Genomic DNA, 16962 nt, shown 5'->3' on the forward strand with positions numbered 1-16962 from the left:
ATAAGAAAAAGAACAGCAATGCATAAGAGCAAATTACAGCCACGAGAAGATTTTTGCTCTGTGTAACACCAGGCAAATTGAAGATCAGGTCCTGAAACAAGTAATCAACGGATCCTGACACAAGATATTAGAGAGTTGTTGGCTGCAACAAGTAAATGAACAAATCCTGCAAACAAGTAATCGTACAACTGAAAGGCGTTATCAAGATTCAGCATTTGGTTCGAATAATTCTTTGATGAGAAAGAATCTGAATGAGCACGTAGCATAATGACACAAATACAGCTAAGTGAAAGGCATAATGATACAAATATTACATACCTCAACCTCCTTAAGGAAATTGAAAGTATGTGTCAATTACCTCATTTTAAATTGTAAGATCTTGCATTGACATAAAACAGAAGAAACAGGGCTGAAGATGCAGACATACAAATACTCTTTCTTAAAATGCTAGCTGTAAATTGTTGAACTACTGCCAGTAAAAACTATGCAAAAGCCTCAAGTAGTCCAGTCATATATATTCTGCATGTAGACTTTCGCCATAGGCGCTAGCTTCTCGCCAAGCAGGTGCCTCCTTTTTCTGCAATGTCCAGAGCTTCAGATATTATAATCCCACACAAATACTCGAAGTATGTACAACAGAATTGATGATTCAGGCCAAAACAGCATTATAAATGTACTGCTAACAGTATGTCACACAAATATCTTAACTTAGAAATGGCGAAACACCAAGTCGATACCTATACAGATCACATCATACAATTCCTATCGAAGAATGTATGCTCAGAAGTTTGTATCATACATTCCTACTTATTCGTTATCTTCTGTTTCTTGCCATGCTAACAAAATAGATATTTCTGACAGTAATTAGAGAACATTAAATATATCAGTGCATTCTTAAAGATTTACAAGAACAATAGAGTACCCAGAGTATCCAGCGCTACCATGCAGCCATCTATCCGAGTAGTTCATACTGGTCTAAAGACAAATGTTCATACTCGCTGCCGTTGGTGGCCTGACTGCATGACCATGAGAATATCCGTGTCTCTGAGCACGCGAAGCGAGATGGTCAGACAGATGTTCTGTTCACACACAGGCTTGGTGCACGGCCATGAGAATATCCAATCATATGAGACGTGCCGATGACGTCAGGTCTCCAAATATTATATGACCGATGCTCCACGGAAACAGAAACAATAGCTAAGGGGCACTGCAACGCTTATCATCTTCAGGACAGTTACACTTACTGGTATAATTCTTAGTATGATCACTTATTCCAAGTTCTCAAGGGACAGTTACACTTACTGATATAATTCTTATTTCCCGGTTTCTCTAGGTGTGAGGCATCATCGTCAGTGCCAAGATGGTTAAAATTAATGCTGATGCTGCAGTGTTTCAGTGATGATCAAATGATGGGCGTGGGGGTGGGCGTGAGGGTGATGTACTGGCTTGCTTTGACCACACTCTTCAAGGCGTCACCATCCCAGAACTGGCTCAAGCAATAGCGATTTGACCAGTCCCAGAACAACTGATTTGGTCTCAGGCACAGAACTGACTGACAGAAATATGTAACCAAACACTGACATAGTAAACTTAATCCAGCTAAAAAGAAATCTGCAAGTAATCCAATCTTAAGAAGAGCAACCAGATGAAATAACACATTAAGCTTCAACATAAAAACTCAAATCACAAAGCATCAACTAGATGAGGATGATAACAGCAAGCGAAACATCAACTTGACGCTAACGATTCAGTTTGACAAGTAATGACCACTGACCACGATAGGTTTTCTTCTTCTCCCAAACATAACCACTGACCCAAGATGTTCGCCGACAGGTCAAAATGATGCACTTCTTACCATCCCACTGCTTGTTTTTCTCCAAAATATTAGCATGTCATGTCAAATCCTGCAAAGGAACAACAGAACGAACAGTTCAGTATATGAGACTCTGGATCATACCCAAAAAAAGCACTCCGTAACAGAATGTGGCAAGAAAGAAACATCAGTAGCGACACTGGCTCACAGGCAAAAAAAAAATCACCAGAATTTGCCAAAAACAACAGAATCAGTTTCGGCACTGAAACTATCCCAGGCAAAAAAAAACACTTGTAAAATGTGCAAGAAACAAAAGAAGCAACAGTAATAATAAATTTGTATATACAGTACAGTGTGAGTTGGAAAGATTGAATTTTGTATAGAATGCATTTCAATATTCACATTCAGAATTCCCCAGGAGAGACAGTTAGCCGCTCATGGAAAGACATAAATCTGCTTGATCAGGCATTACAGAATTGTGCACTGAAATTCAGCAACTTATATAATTTTTATTTTGGATAAGAATCACAAGGTTGGATTTGAAGATAGAAAATGGTAGAGACAAACCTGAGGTGATAGCTGAGGAGCTTCATTCAACTGGGTCCCCATGGCTTCATGTCAGCAAGGAACTCATGCTCTGGGAGATTCTTCGCTGGCAAAGTCACCATCTGGCCGGTGAGTTCCATGCTGTGGCGGAATGGATATGCAAATTCAGTTAAATCTAAGAACGAGGAAAACTGGAGCGATTACTATGCTCAGAAACTAGACGCTTTTGTCCTGCCCATACACTTGTGTGGATGACCTGCAGATTATAAACCATTTTAATTCAAGTCAGTCTTCCAAGTTGTGATGCTTCCCAGTTATGCCATAATTGCAAGAAAACTAGAGCTAAAAGCAAAAGAAAGGGAACAAACCCTCAGAAATAGTTGGTTGACCAGTTCTTGGATTGAAAATAAAGATGGCACCATTGATTGGTTTGGTCATCAGGTTACCCTCGAAGGTTTTGTGAATGGTATCTCGATAGACATTTATGTCATCCACAAGCCGTATGATTTGATTGCTGAATATCTCTCCGTAGTTCTGTGAAGACACATATGGCTCGGTGGATTCAGATGAATACAACTGAAGACCCTTTCTTATTCTCTCCCTCAGCACATACAGAGCAGGATTTGACTGTCAAAAGAAAAAATAAACAAGCATGTCATTTATTAAATAAGAATTTTTTTACTACAATAGAGATATTGCCATAATGCTAGATTTGCTACAGTTAGCATGGTTATTACCTTCATGATCTTGTTCATTGCTTGCTGGAGGAGGGGCTTTGACCCGGGCCAAGGAACCAGTTAATATTCTAGCTTAACCTGGAAAGTGGAAACCAACATATACGTGTGCACGATTAATGCATGGTTGGCGACCACCAGAGGGTAAATCTTCTGCTGGGGATTTGATTAAGCCCAGAACTCTGTGCATTTGTCAGCTTTTTGTACTTGATTGATTCCTCAAAACCTGAAGCCTTCTCCCAAAACAAACCCTCCCAAGTAGGGAAATACAGTAGTATGTTCCCTTAAATAAGGTATGTTCCAGGATACCTTCCACACCACCCAGTGCTTGGATGACGTCAGTTCTGTAGTTGTTCAGACTCCATAGCTTTCCATCATGTCACACCAGAATGGGTTCTGTTTCAGCACTTCATACTGCTTAAAGTCATGGGCCAAAGTGTGGCGGTCTTTCTGGAATAGTGTTGATACGGGGTATGTCTCTATCCCATGAATCTTCAAAGCATGCATACTCAGCCCAAATTGTTCCAAGATTAATTAAAGATCTATTTATGCACCAATGCAATAATCATCATGCTCACCTACTAAACCTAAAATCTCATAATCCACCAAACATCTTTGACTGCCTCCTCAAAATTCATATCAACTAAAATTCACCTGAAATCTCGTAATCTAACGTGAAATTTGGGTCAAAATCATAATCACCTAACTAAATCCAAATTGTCCAAGACTAATTGAAGATCTATTTATCCACTAATATAATAATCATCATCCTTGCCTACTAGACCTAAAATTTTATTATCCACTAAACATCTTTGACTATCTTCTGAAGATCACAATCACCAAATAAAATCCACCTAAAATCTCATAATTCTCCATGAAATTTGGTCCAAGATCACAATCTCACAAACTAAATCCAAATTGTTCAAAGATTAATTCAAGATCTTTTTATCCACCGATATAATACTCATCATGATCACCTATTAGACCAAATATCTCATAATCCACAGAACAAGTTTGACTATCTTCTCGAGATCCCAATCACCTAACTAAATCCAGCTAAAATCTCGTAATCCACCATGAAATTTGGTTCAAAATCACAAATTCACAATCGCCTAACTAAATCCAAATTGTTTCAAGATTAATTAATTATATTGTTATTCACAAATATAATAATCACCATGCTCACCTACTATACCTAAAATCTCAAAATCCACCGAACATCTTTGACTATCTTCTCAAGATCACATCTACATTACCAACAAACTATCTTATTTTCCAATCATAACTCCTCAAAACAACTTAAGTATGACACCACCCAACTAGGTGTGTGTTGCGGGCTTAAGGATGTAACATGATTGACTCATACAATCACTATCTCATGTTGGGCTTTATTTCAGGCAATAGTTGTTGGTGCTTAAGCGGTGCTCTTGCAATTCCGCAAGTTAAGCACATTGATATAAGTCTATCCTATCACAACCTTGATAGCTAGGCTGAGTTTTCTTGGGCTAGGTTTGGTTTAGAGAAAGGCTTAAGCTTGAGTGAGGAGAAACTTTGACTAAGTTGCACTTGGTAGAGTTAAAGTTGTCGGCCTTTGCATCTTGAATGCATTTTGGTGTTAGGCGTATACAGTTTGAACAATCGGACAAAACTTTCCTTAAGAACGATGCTAGTATAGTGTCCACTTGAGGTATATGCTCCCCCGTGATCGATATTTTAAAAGTTGGGTCCAAAATTTTGATCTATATTATCTTAAGTGATGTGATACAAAACACTGGGTGAGGTTGCTTAGAAAGATCGCTTAGCGACAGTCTTCACTTCAAGTTGCTTGCTCTTCGATGAGATTGCTTCACTGAATCGAGGCACTCGATGGCATAAGTTCTGACATATAGCTTTAGCAAGGACAAGAATTGAGATCTCACAGTAAGTTGGTTAGGGGTGGGGGTCGATGTGTGGTTTTCTTTGCAGAGGCCCCGTTTGATGGATGACTTTATTTTAAAAGCTTCTTGGAATCTCTTACAGGTTTGGAGGTCAACATTGTACCTTTATCTGCAACAACCTTCTTGGGAACTTTGTGGAGACTTAAAATCTGGAAGAGGTCTTATCTGCTAGTTGGCTTGCAAATGTTTTTGGTGTTAAGTAATGGGTTGAGGATGGCAAGCTTAGGTAATGGTCAATTATGACCCTGATAGAGTTATGGCCTTAATTTGACATTGGTAAGGGTGCAAGTGCGGGCTAGCTGCAACCCGCATAAACCAGAAGAGCCCACTTAAGCAAGTGCGGGCTAGCTGCAACCCGCCGCGCTTGCATCCTGAGACGTTGGTAACAAAAGGGCGGCTATATCTAATTCCATTCCATTCCATTCCATCATCAACTTCTTGAGGTCCTGGTATAACTTCGTACTCCCTAGGTGGATGGCATAAAGGGGTGTCCCGAGCTGCTTGTAGATTCCACTTCTTGCTTAGGTATGCAGATGCGACCTCCAAACTGAAGAACACATTGCTTGTCTTCTGAGAATGCAAGGCTTTCCCATGCTTGATCATTTAATTGATTTCTTATATACTTCTTGATTCATCCTAAGAGTGGGTCTAATCTCGAAGTTAGCGAGATAGACACTATTGACTAGCTCTACACCAAACTTCTCGAAGCCCATGTAGCACTAATTGCTTCGCTTGGTCAAGGCAGAACAGGGACACGACTTCCTGCTAAGAGTATCCACTGTGACATTGGCCTTATCAGGGTGGATATCAACGTCATAGTGGTTGATCAAGTCTACACCAAACTTCTCGAAGCCTTCATGTAGCACTAGTTGCTCTGCATGGTCAAGGCAGAACAGGGACACGGCTTCCTGCGGAGGGTATCCACTGCGACATTGGCCTTATCAGGATGGTAATGGATATCAACGTCATAGTGGTTGATCAAATCTTCCCATCTAGAAGAAGACATACTTAAAGCATGCACTACTACCGCTATTTCCAAATCATGGGTAGGGCAGTTCTATTCATGAGGACGTAGTTGCCTTGAAGGCTACGAAGATTCCTTCTTGCATCAAGACGGAACGAAGTCCATGATTAGATGCATCACAATAACTTCAAAACTCGTATAAATATCTAGGGTGGCTATGGACGGATAAGTGGTTAACCTCTTCTTAAACTTTCAAAAGCTCACTTCACACTTGGGCCTTCATTCAAACTTCTTATCTTTGTTCAAGAGTTAAGTCATCGGTGATGCTTGAAAGTCTTCACAAATTTGCGATAATAACTCTTGAGTCCGATGGAACTTCTGACTTCACATTTGTTTGGCCTTCCAGTTGGTTACGGATTCTAATCCTTGATGGCTCTATTGACAAACCTTCGATGGAGAAAACATGTCCTCGAAACCCTACTTCTTTTAGCCAAATTTCATACTTCTTGAACTTGGCATATAACTGGGTTTCTTGAAGTTATCCAAAATCATTCTCAGGAGTTGCTTATGATCTTCCTCAGAGAGAGAATAGACCAAGAGGTCATCAATGATGATAACCACAAACTTGTCCAAGAACTCATAAACATGGTCATGATGTTCGTCAAATAGGTGGAGTATAAGGGTTAGTCCAAGGGCCATATCCTTACTTCATATCCAGCTCTGATGTCACGGCTCGACAAAGTCATGGCTTGGTGAGACTAAAGGTTGCCATGAAACACTTGAACACCATTTCTCTAATACCAACGGTTATGAGGCTCACACGGACCAACTCCCAACAGGTTATCATATACCATCAAAATTGCCATCTCTTCGAATTAATCCAAACCATCCACCCATGATGATCTTGTACTCGTAACATTCTTGGGGAGGGACACCAAAATCTCCTATGTCTAACAACTCTGATCCACATGTATCGCATGATTATATCCATATGGGGCACATGCAACCTACTAAGCTTAGATCAAAACATCACAAATCCAAGTGCCAATGTTATCTCCATCCTAGAATCCAAGTAGCTATATCATTTAATCTAAAGGAAACAAAAGTTGTTCTACTCCAAGATCCTTGTTCCCTTACTACTAATCCAATCCCAGATGCTCCAATAATCCACCATTTCCATAATCATGATTGATGTTGCTAAGTCTCATCTAGCCTAAAGGAAATAAAAGTTGTGTTACTTCAAAATCCTTGTTTCCTTACTACTAATCGAATACCAGATCCACCAATTATCATAATCATGATTGATGCTGCAAACTCTAATCTAACCTATATAAATCCGATATATATCCAAGGTTGATGATACTACACCCTAAAGTTCTCCAACTTGAACAATCTCCAAAAGTTTGAATTTAACACAAAGCAATCCACCAACATCGTAACCATGATATAAATAAACTCAAAATTCATTGTTATCTAAATCCAATATAAACCACAAAGTTCTATTGGCGGACTATGGATCCTTATATGTACTATTGAAGTTATTTATCCATCGTGAAATTTGGTTCAAGATCACAATCACCTAACTAAATCCAAATTGTTCCCAGATTAATTAAAGACCTGTTTATCCACCAATATGATAATCGCCATGCTCAACTAGACCAAAAATCTCATAATCCACCAAAAATCTTTGACTATCTCCTGAATATCACTTTTACATCACCACCAGACTCCAATCATAGCTCCTCAAAACAACTTACGTATGGCACCACCCAACTTGGCGCATGTTGGGGCTTAAGGATGTAAAATGATTAACTCACACAATCTCATGTTGGGCTTTATTATAGGCAAAAGTTGTTGGTGCTTAAGCGGTGCTCTTACAATTCCATACATTAACCACATCGATATAAGTCCATGCTATCAGAACTTTTAGAGCCAGGTTGGGTTTCTTGGGCTAGATTTGGTTCAGAGAAAGGCTTAAGCTTCAGAGAGCAGAAACTCTAAATAAGTTGCACTTGGTACAGTTAAAGGCCTAGACTAGAGCGCAACACGACTTCTATCTCTCCAACCTCACCCACACAACAAAATAGTTGTGGCACCTCACTCCACAACAACCATGTCATGCCATCCCGAGTAGTAGATCCACGTGCAGACATCGGATATGCCCACAACCGTCCACCAATCGCGGCTGACGCACGAGCAAAGGGTGGATGATGCCTTTCTCCTCCAAGTGCCCTCTTCATGCCTCCTCGCTTCCCCTTCATCATCCCCTCAGCGCTCAACTCTAGGTTCAAAATCTGACGACGGCGGCAGCAATCCACTCCCGACGAAAATTTCACCGCTTCCCCACACCCCTCGTGCACTCTCTGCTCCATGCCAGTCCGGTTGGGCATCCTTTGCTTGGCTACGGGTTGCTTTGTGTGCTGCCTCGATCCCACAACCCGCCTTCCCCTGCTGGGCGCCGCCATAGCCGAACGCTCGAGCACCACCTAACGGCAAAGCAAGAGCAGAGGCAGTCGGCACCGCAATGTCTAATCCACATGATGTGTGCACGATGCTACCTGTCGCCGGGGCGAAGGGCCCCCAACAAGGGAACGTAGGATGCGACATCAAGTCCGTGACACGTAACCCGCATACAAGGGAAGGACGCCAAGCAAGATCGACGAGGAACAAAAATTGCATGACTTCGACACACACTTCTAGTTTCATCGCCTGGTGCTTCTTCGTCTGATTCTTCCAGTTTGTCGACCATTCGACCTCCAGATTCTCATGTTCATGTTCTTAGGAACTTCCCTCCCAGCCGATAGTCGAGGCACTCTTAGCACTTCGTCTAATCATGTTCCTAGTTTTGCTCATGTTCCTCGACCCGTGCAACTCATTTCAGGTGGTTAGTTTGTCGACTCTGGTTGTATGGTCATTCTTGACTTTACCTCTTGTTTTGATTAGGATCCTCGCACAGATGCTTTACTTATTGTGGGCCCTCGGCGCTATAACTACCAGGCCCTCTATGAGCTTGGCTGGCTTCACCTTCCCTCTGATGACACCGTCGCCAGTCTCTCCGCCTCTCCTCGTCTACCAACTCTTTGTGGCATCATCCATCGTCTTGGTCACTCATGTGGCTCTCGTCTGTCATCCTTAGTTCGATGTGGCCTTCTAGCATATGTCTCTAGAGGAGTGTCTTTAAACTATCAGGTTTGTCGGCTTTGCAAACAGGTTCAGTTACCTTTCCTTCGAATTAGTCCAAACCATCCTCCCATGATGATCTTTGTACTCATAACATTCTTGGGGAGGGACACCAAAATCACCTGTCTAACAACTATGATCCACATGTATCATATTCATGATTATATCCATATGGGGCACATGCAAGCTACTAAGCTTAGATCAAAACATCACAAATCCAAGTGCCAAAGTTATCTCCATCCTAGAATCCAAGTAGCTATATCATTTAACCTAAAGGAAACACGAGTTGTGCTACTCCAAGATCCTTGTTCCCTTACTGCTAATCCAATGCTCCAATAATCCACCATTCCCATAATCATGATTGATGTTGCTAAGTCTCATCTAGCCTAAAGGAAACAAAAGTTGTGTTACTTCAAAATCCTTGTTTCCTTACTACTAATCCAATCCCAGATGCTCCAATAATCCACCAATTATCATAATCAAGATTGATGCTGCAAACTCTCATCTAACCTATATAAATCCGATATATATCCAAGGTTTATCATACTACACCCTAAAGTTCTCAAACTTCATCAATCTCCAAAAGTGTGAATTTAGCACAAAGCAATCCACCAACATCATAACCATGATTTAAATAAACCCCAAATTCATTGTTATCTAAATCCAATATAAACCACAAAGTTCTATTGACGGACTAAGGATCCTTATGTGTACTACTGAAGTTATTTATCCATCGTGAAATTTGGTTCAAGATCACAATCACCTAACTAAATCCAAATTGTTCCCAGATTAATTAAAGCCCTGTTTATCCACCAATATAATAATCACCATGCTCAACTAGACCTAAAATCTCATAATCCACCAAAAATCTTTGACTATCTCCTGAATATCACTTCTACATCACCACTAGACTCCAATCATAGCTCCTCCAAACAACTTACGTATGGCACCACCCAACTTGGCGCATGTTGGGGCTTAAGGATGTAAAATGATTAACTCACACAATCTCATGTTGGGCTTTATTCTAGGCAAAAGTTGTTGGTGCTTAAGCGGTGCTCTTACAATTCCACAAGTTAAGCACATCGATGTAAGTCCATGCTATCAGAACTTCTATAGCTAGGTTGGGTGTCTTGGACTAGATTTGGTTCAGAGAAAGGCTTAAGCTTGAGAGAGCAGAAACTCTAAATAAGTTGCACTTGGTACAGGTGAAGGCCTAGACTAGAGTGCAACACAACTTATATCTCTCCAAACTCATCCACACAACAAAATAGCTTTGGCACCTCACTCCGCAACGACCATGTCACGCCATCCCAAGTAGTAGATCCACGTGCAGACAACGGATATGCCCACAACATCCACCAATCGCGTTGACGCACGAGCATTGGGTGGATGATGCCTTTCTCCTCCAAGTGCCCTCTTCATGCCTCCTCGCTTCCCCTATCATCATCCCCTCACCGCACAACTCTAGGTTCAAAATTTGACGACGGCGGCAGCAGTCAATTCCCAACGACAGTTTCACCGCTTCACCCACACCCCTCGTGCACTCTCTGCTCCATGCCAGTCCGGTTGGGCATCCTTTGCTTGGCTACGGGTTGCTTTGTGTGCTGCCTCGATCCCACAACCCGTCTTCCCCTGCTGGGCGCCGCCATAGGCGAACGCTCAAGCACCACCTAACGGCAGAGCAAGAGCAGGGGTTGTCGGCACCGCAATGTCTAATCCACATGATGTGTGCACGACGCTACCTGTTGCAGGGGCCAAGGGCCCCCAACAAGGGAACGTAGGATGCGACATCAAGTTCGTGACACGTAACCCGCATATAAGGGAAGGACGCCAAGAAAGATCGACGAGGAACAAAAATTGCACGACTTCGACACCCACTTTTAGTTTCATCGCCTAGTGCTTCTTCGTCTGATTCTTCCAGTTTGTCGACCATTCGACCTCCAGATTCTCATGTTCATGTTCTTAGGAACTTGCCTCCCAGCCGATAGTCGAGGCACTCTTAGCACTTCGTCTTTTCATGTTCCTAGTTTTGCTCATGTTCCTCGACCCGTGCAACTCATTTCAGGTGGTTAGTTTGTCGACTCTGGTTGTATGGTCATTCTTGACTTTACCTCTTGTTTTGATTAGGATCCTCACACAGATGGTTTACTTGTTGTGGGCCCCTCGGCGCTATAACTACCAGGCCCTCTATGAGCTTGACTGGCTTCACCTTCCCTCTGATGACACCGTCGCCAGTCTCTCCACCTCTCCTCGTCTACCAACTCTTTGTGGCATCATCCATCGTCTTGGTCACTCATGTGGCTCTCGTCTGTCATCCTTAGTTCGATGTGGCCTTCTTGCATATGTCTCTAGAGGTGTGTCTTTAGACTATCAGGTTTGTCGGCTTTGCAAACAGGTTCAGTTACCTTTCCTTCGAATTAATCCAAACCATCCTCCCATGATGATCTTTGTACTCATAACATTCTTGGGGAGGGACACCAAAATCACCTATGTCTAACAACTCTGATCCACATGTATCGTATTCATGATTATATCCATATGGGGCACATGCAAGCTACTAAGCTTAGATCAAAACATCACAAATCCAAGTGCCAAAGTTATCTCCATCCTAGAAGCCAAGTAGCTATATCATTTAACCTAAAGGAAACACGAGTTGTGCTACTCCAAGATCCTTGTTCCCTTACTGCTAATCCAATGCTCCAATAATACACCATTCCCATAATCATGATTGATGTTGCTAAGTCTCATCTAGCCTAAAGGAAACAAAAGTTGTGTTACTTCAAAATCCTTGTTTCCTTACTACTAATCCAATCCCAGATGCTCCAATAATCCACCAATTATCATAATCAAGATTGATGCTGCAAACTCTCATCTAACCTATATAAAGCCGATATATATCCAAGGTTTATCATACTACACCCTAAAGTTCTCAAACTTCATCAATCTCCAAAAGTGTCAATTTAACACAAAGCAATCCACCAACATCATAACCATGATTTAAATAAACCCCAAATTCATTGTTATCTAAATCCAATATAAACCACAAAGTTCTATTGACGGACTATGGATCCTTATGTGTACTATTGAAGTTATTTATCCATCGTGAAATTTGGTTCAAGATCACAATCACCTAACTAAATCCAAATTGTTCCCAAATTAATTAAAGATCTGTTTATCCACCAATATAATAATCACCATGCTCAACTAGACCTAAAATCTCATAATCCACCAAAAATCTTTGACTATCTCCTGGATATCACTTCTACATCACCACCAGACTCCAATCATAGCTCCTCAAAACAACTTGCGTATGGCACCACCCAACTTGGCGCATGCTGGGGCTTAAGGATGTAAAATGATTAACTCACACTATCTCATGTTGGGCTTTATTATAGGCAAAAGTTGTTGGTGCTTAAGCGGTGCTCTTACAATTCCATACATTAACCACATCGATATAAGTCCATGCTATCAGAACTTTTAGAGCCAGGTTGGGTTTTTTGGGCTAGATTTGGTTCAGAGAAAGGCTTAAGCTTCAGAGAGCAGAAACTCTAAATAAGTTGCACTTGGTACAGTTAAAGGCCTAGACTAGAGCGCAACACGACTTCTATCTCTCCAACCTCACCCACACAACAAAATAGTTGTGGCACCTCACTCGACAACAACCATGTCATGCCATCCCGAGTAGTAGATCCACGTGCAGACATCGGATATGCCCACAACCGTCCACCAATCGCGGCTGACGCACGAGCAAAGGGTGGATGATGCCTTTCTCCTCCAAGTGCCCTCTTCATGCCTCCTCGCTTCCCCTTCATCATCCCCTCAGCGCTCAACTCTAGGTTCAAAATCTGACGACGGCGGCAGCAATCCACTCCCGACGAAAATTTCACCGCTTCCCCACACCCCTCGTGCACTCTCTGCTCCATGCCAGTCCGGTTGGGCATCCTTTGCTTGGCTACGGGTTGCTTTGTGTGCTGCCTCGATCCCACAACCCGCCTTCCCCTGCTGGGCGCCGCCATAGCCGAACGCTCGAGCACCACCTAACGGCAGAGCAAGAGCAGAGGCAGTCGGCACCGCAATGTCTAATCCACATGATGTGTGCACGACGCTACCTGTCGCCGGGGCGAAGGGCCCCCAACAAGGGAACGTAGGATGCGACATCAAGTCCGTGACACGTAACCCGCATACAAGGGAAGGACGCCAAGCAAGATCGACGAGGAACAAAAATTGCATGACTTCGACACACACTTCTAGTTTCATCGCCTGGTGCTTCTTCGTCTGATTCTTCCAGTTTGTCGACCATTCGACCTCCAGATTCTCATGTTCATGTTCTTAGGAACTTCCCTCCCAGCCGATAGTCGAGGCACTCTTAGCACTTCGTCTTTTCATGTTCCTAGTTTTGCTCATGTTCCTCGACCCGTGCAACTCATTTCAGGTGGTTAGTTTGTCGACTCTGGTTGTATGGTCATTCTTGACTTTACCTCTTGTTTTGATTAGGATCCTCGCACAGATGCTTTACTTATTGTGGGCCCTCGGCGCTATAACTACCAGGCCCTCTATGAGCTTGGCTGGCTTCACCTTCCCTCTGATGACACCGTCGCCAGTCTCTCCGCCTCTCCTCGTCTACCAACTCTTTGTGGCATCATCCATCGTCTTGGTCACTCATGTGGCTCTCGTCTGTCATCCTTAGTTCGATGTGGCCTTCTAGCATATGTCTCTAGAGGAGTGTCTTTAAACTATCAGGTTTGTCGGCTTTGCAAACAGGTTCAGTTACCTTTCCTTCGAATTAGTCCAAACCATCCTCCCATGATGATCTTTGTACTCATAACATTCTTGGGGAGGGACACCAAAATCACCTGTCTAACAACTCTGATCCACATGTATCGTATTCATGATTATATCCATATGGGGCACATGCAAGCTACTAAGCTTAGATCAAAACATCACAAATCCAAGTGCCAAAGTTATCTCCATCCTAGAATCCAAGTAGCTATATCATTTAACCTAAAGGAAACACGAGTTGTGCTACTCCAAGATCCTTGTTCCCTTACTGCTAATCCAATGCTCCAATAATCCACCATTCCCATAATCATGATTGATGTTGCTAAGTCTCATCTAGCCTAAAGGAAACAAAAGTTGTGTTACTTCAAAATCCTTGTTTCCTTACTACTAATCCAATCCTAGATGCTCCAATAATCCACCAATTATCATAATCAAGATTGATGCTGCAAACTCTCATCTAACCTATATAAATCCGATATATATCCAAGGTTTATCATACTACACCCTAAAGTTCTCAAACTTCATCAATCTCCAAAAGTGTGAATTTAGCACAAAGCAATCCACCAACATCATAACCATGATTTAAATAAACCCCAAATTCATTGTTATCTAAATCCAATATAAACCACAAAGTTCTATTGACGGACTATGGATCCTTATGTGTACTACTGAAGTTATTTATCCATCGTGAAATTTGGTTCAAGATCACGATCACCTAACTAAATCCAAATTGTTCCCAGATTAATTAAAGCTCTGTTTATCCACCAATATAATAATCACCATGCTCAACTAGACCTAAAATCTCATAATCCACCAAAAATCTTTGACTATCTCCTGAATATCACTTCTACATCACCACTAGACTCCAATCATAGCTCCTCCAAACAACTTACGTATGGCACCACCCAACTTGGCGCATGTTGGGGCTTAAGGATGTAAAATGATTAACTCACACAATCTCATGTTGGGCTTTATTCTAGGCAAAAGTTGTTGGTGCTTAAGCGGTGCTCTTACAATTCCACAAGTTAAGCACATCGATGTAAGTCCATGCTATCAGAACTTCTATAGCTAGGTTGGGTGTCTTGGACTAGATTTGGTTCAGAGAAAGGCTTAAGCTTGAGAGAGCAGAAACTCTAAATAAGTTGCACTTGGTACAGGTGAAGGCCTAGACTAGAGTGCAACACAACTTATATCTCTCCAAACTCATCCACACAACAAAATAGCTTTGGCACCTCACTCCGCAACGACCATGTCACGCCATCCCGAGTAGTAGATCCACGTGCAGACCTCGGATTTCCCCACAACCGTCCACCATCGCGGCTGAAGCACGCGCATAGGGTGGATGATGCGTTTCTCCTCCAAGTGCCCTCTTCCTGCCTTCCTCGCTTTCCCTATCATCATCCCCTCACCGTTCGACTCCAGGTCAAAATCTGACGGCGACAGCCGTCTTCCCCCGACGACATTTTCACCGCTTACCCCACACCCTTGTGCACTCTCCGCTCCATGCCAGGCCGGTTGGGCATCCTTTGCTTGGCTACAGGTTGCTTTGTGTGCTGCCTCGATCCCACCACCCGTCTTGCCCTGCTGGGCGCCGCCATAGCCGAACGCTCGGGCACCACCTATCGGCGGAGCAGGAGCAAGGGCAGTCGGCACCGCAATGTCTAACCCACATGATGTGTGCACGACGCTACCTGTCGCCGGGGCCAACGGCGCCCAACAAGGGAACGTAGAATGCGACATCAAGTCCGTGACACATAACCCGCATACAAGGGTAGGACGCCAAGCCAGATCGACGAGGAACAAAAATTGCACGACTTCAACACCCACTTCTAGGTTCACAACCTGGTGCTTCATCGTCTAGTTCTTCCAGTTTGTCGGCCATTCGACCTCCAGATTCTCATGTTCATGTTCTTAGGAACTTCCCTCACAGTCGATAGTCGACACCCTTAGCACTTCGTCTTTTCATGTTCCTCGATCCATGCAGCTCATTTCAGGTGGTTAGATTGTTGACTCTGGTTGTAGGGTCATTCTTAACTTTAACTCTTGTTCCGATTAGGATCCTCACATGGATGATCTACTTGTTGTGGGCCCTCGACGCTGTAACTCCCAGGCCCTCTAGGAGCTGACTGGCTTCACCTTCCCTCTAATGACACCGTCACCAGTCTCCTCGTCTCTCCTCATCTACCGACTCTTTGTGGCATCATTGTCTTGGTCACTCATGTGGCTCTCGTCTGTCATCCTTCGCTCGAAGTTGCCTTATTGGATATGTCTCTAGAGGTGTGTCTTTAGACTATCAGGTTTGTCGGCTTTGCAAACAGGTTCAGTTACCTTTCCTTCGAATTAATCCAAACCATCCTCCCATGATGATCTTTGTACTCATAACATTCTTGGGGAGGGACACCAAAATCACCTATGTCTAACAACTCTGATCCACATGTATCGTATTCATGATTATATCCATATGGGGCACATGCAAGCTACTAAGCTTAGATCAAAACATCACAAATCCAAGTGCCAAAGTTATCTCCATCCTAGAAGCCAAGTAGCTATATCATTTAACCTAAAGGAAACACGAGTTGTGCTACTCCAAGATCCTTGTTCCCTTACTGCTAATCCAATGCTCCAATAATACACCATTCCATAATCATGATTGATGTTGCTAAGTCTCATCTAGCCTAAAGGAAACAAAAGTTGTGTTACTTCAAAATCCTTGTTTCCTTACTACTAATCCAATCCCAGATGCTCCAATAATCCACCAATTATCATAATCAAGATTGATGCTGCAAACTCTCATCTAACCTATATAAAGCCGATATATATCCAAGGTTTATCATACTACACCCTAAAGTTCTCAAACTTCATCAATCTCCAAAAGTGTCAATTTAACACAAAGCAATCCACCAACATCATAACCATGATTTAAATAAACCCCAAATTCATTGTTATCTAAATCCAATATAAACCACAAAGTTCTATTGACGGACTATGGATCCTTATGTGTACTATTGA

At 42.6% G+C, this 16962-nt stretch overlaps 1 long non-coding RNA gene across 3 annotated transcripts; it reads right to left on the bottom strand.

The window, feature by feature from the left end:
• Window positions 1-243: 243 nt before the first annotated feature.
• Window positions 244-16071, bottom strand: LOC123145217 (uncharacterized). Of its 3 annotated transcripts, none has more exons than XR_006472173.1 (6): window positions 3097-16071; window positions 2728-2986; window positions 2381-2615; window positions 1775-1904; window positions 923-1044; window positions 244-577 (listed from the first exon to the last, which is right to left on the bottom strand). It is a non-coding gene; the product is annotated as an uncharacterized lncRNA (long non-coding RNA). The 3 variants fall into 3 exon arrangements; XR_006472172.1 differs by having other exon boundaries at window positions 923-1611; XR_006472171.1 differs by lacking the exon at window positions 923-1044.
• Between the last annotated feature and the right edge of the window lie 891 nt (window positions 16072-16962).

This window comes from Triticum aestivum, chromosome 1B, assembly GCF_018294505.1.
Source record: "Triticum aestivum cultivar Chinese Spring chromosome 1B, IWGSC CS RefSeq v2.1, whole genome shotgun sequence".
In the NCBI taxonomy this organism is placed as follows: domain Eukaryota; kingdom Viridiplantae; phylum Streptophyta; class Magnoliopsida; order Poales; family Poaceae; genus Triticum; species Triticum aestivum.